This window comes from Limulus polyphemus, unplaced genomic scaffold (genome assembly GCF_000517525.1).
Source record: "Limulus polyphemus unplaced genomic scaffold, Limulus_polyphemus-2.1.2 Scaffold304, whole genome shotgun sequence".
Lineage (NCBI taxonomy): Eukaryota > Metazoa > Arthropoda > Merostomata > Xiphosura > Limulidae > Limulus > Limulus polyphemus.
In genome coordinates, this window is record NW_013665914.1 from 302,792 (window position 1) to 305,554 (window position 2,763).

Here is a 2,763-nt window from a genome sequence, read left to right on the forward strand (position 1 = left end):
TTTTGCTGGTTTATGTGTTGAGAGGCGGACAAGTAAAGAAGCAGAGGAGCTTGAGAGATGTTGCATGGCAAGACTATTTGAGAGATGTTGCATGGCAAGACTATTTGAGAGACGTTCCATGGCAAGACTATTTGAGAGATGTTGCATGGCAAGACTATTTGAGAGACGTTCCATGGCAAGACTATTTGAGAGATGTTGCATGGCAAGACTATTTGAGAGATGTTGCATGGCAAGACTATCTCCGACGTTTTTCATCTGGCTCTCCGAAGCAAATATTGAGCAGGGAGAAGGAAGATACAGCACGCGCGCCGCCCCGCGGAAAGATCGAGGACGTTTCGTTTTTATTGAACATAAAGACATAATAATATACATATTATTCTAACAAATGATATAATACAGAAAGTAAAAACAAATTAAGAAAAAAAAAATTAAATTTGTACACACTAGGAAAGGTGTTGGCCATTTTCACTCGAATCAGATTCCTAATTAAATACTCCAAACCAAGTATTGGAAAAGAACGATAAAGCTTTTTGGTCAACTCCTATGTGACAGTAAGTTTAGAATCATTTAGTCAGTTAGCAATAAAAAAAATGCTTAAAATCTCCTAATTAAACTTGATCACAGCTAATGGTTAATGATGAGTAATAGACCAGTTCTGGGTGTGTTTATAAAAATAACAGTTACTCACGTTATTCAGTTATTACCAGGTTTCTGAACTTTAAAACTACTATCATTCTGGATAAGTGTGAACAAAAATCCCAATATAGCTGTATGCCATATGGACATAGCGTAGAAACCTAAAGTCCTTAAGATTAATTTAAACAATACGATACTTGATCAGCTGTAAATGGGCGAGTATTTGATTAACTTTGTGGATGAGCAGTAACCTTTATATTATATGTTTGATAACTGACGCTGCTATATTTGTGAAATAATGTAAAAAAAAAGATTATTTGGGCTTATGTGAGACAGATAATTTTGTCTGGATTATACGAAACGTATGCCCAAATGGTTTTAATTTTGTACATATTAAAATGTGAACACAAGCTTGAAATCATAGGTTCAAAGTAAAGTAACATTAAATGAATATATACAATATGTATAGTCACAATATATCTACAACAAATATAACATACTCGATGCAACTCGTTCACGCTTCTTAACTGGTCCCTTAATGGAACAGTAGTAAGTGTTACGCTAAAATCCGGGGTTCAATTCCCAGCGGTTGGCACAGCAGATAGTCCAATGTGGCTTTGCTCTAAAACAAACAAAAACGTCTTAACTGATAAGCCAGTGCTGCTGGAATGTGCTATGAACTTTATAAATAAGTTAGTTATCAGTGCGTTCCGTGAAACAATACAGTCATGCTTCTGTTTGTAGGTAATTTTTAAGTAGTTTAATAATTCTACATCAGAGAAGTTCAACTGGAAAATCGCAATGATTTGTAAATTTTTAAACGTATAACTTATATTTTTTATGTCTTAGCATGAACAGTTATACAGACCAGATGTCTCAACAATCCGGTAAAAGTCGAAAGAGATTTGTACTTCAAAGCGAATCAAGATTTTCTATACAGAGAAACAAATGGTTTTTGGAAAAATAATAAAATTGTAATATTCGATCCGATGCTATATTTTTGACAAAATGTAAGATTGTAAGCGTTGCTATTTATTTTTTCGCTTAGCTTACATAACACATTTCGTTTGTTGGTAAGCACAAAGCTACACAATAGTCTATATGTGCTCCGCCCACCTCTAGTATCGAAACCCAATTTTTATCGTTGTAATTATCGCTGGACCACCGGGAGGGTTATGTAATAAAATAATTTAAAGTTGCCCACTTTTCAAAAAATAAAAGTTTGAAGACGACTTGAATGGGTAACGAAGAAAACTTTATTATAAGTATACAACGTTTCGACAAGATTATGTCATCATCAGGTACATAATCTGTTTTTGAAAAATTTAAGTGTGTGATTCAGCTTGATTTACAGTAGGTCATTATAAAAAACGTTTGACAAAAGCATAATGTCGGTGTTATATGTTTTACTATATTTAGTTGGAACCAAATGTTCATATACAGTTTTACTTGAGAGTAAAATCAGACGTAATAGAATGAAAGCAGGATTATAAAAGTCATGTTGGATTGAATGGTTAAATATTTTGCGTTTTTTGCACATTGCAAACTTTTAATTTGTGTGATTCAGAAAAACAAAACACCAAGCGTTTTAATCTATAAATTATCCTGACACATTACTGCCTTTTGGAATTAGGAAGTTAAATTAGTATTTTGATGATTTTTATTACGACATTTTTCGTGTTTCGAAAATTATGAAAGGTCCCACCGAGATTTGAACTCGGATCGCTGGATTCAGAGTCCAGAGTGCTAACCATTACACCATGGGACCTGCGAGTTATTTTTCAACTACCTAAATTTATTCAAATAATACAACTAAAATATTTATATTTGTTTTATATATGTAAAAAGTATCATTCATATTTTACGCTAAACACTCACTCTCTCCTAGAACTCACAAACTAGAGCACTAAAGTACAGTTGCAGCTACTAGTTCACAAGAATCACTGTGCTACTATATTTGTGACGTCACGGAACATGACTACTAGCACCACCTGCTGAAGACTACTCAAAGCAGGTAAACGTAAATCCAACTCATATGGCTTAAAAGTTTGTTGACAACTGTTTACGTTCGGAGCTCGTCATTCAATACATACTTTGATCGTCAACTCTTCTTCAGCGAATTACTGT

General features: G+C 33.8%; 1 non-coding gene across 1 annotated transcript; it reads right to left on the minus strand.

Moving 5' to 3' along the window:
• Positions 1–2,332: 2,332 nt before the first annotated feature.
• Trnaq-cug lies at positions 2,333–2,404 on the minus strand. The gene has a single exon. It is a non-coding gene; the product is annotated as a tRNA-Gln (tRNA).
• Between the last annotated feature and the right edge of the window lie 359 nt (positions 2,405–2,763).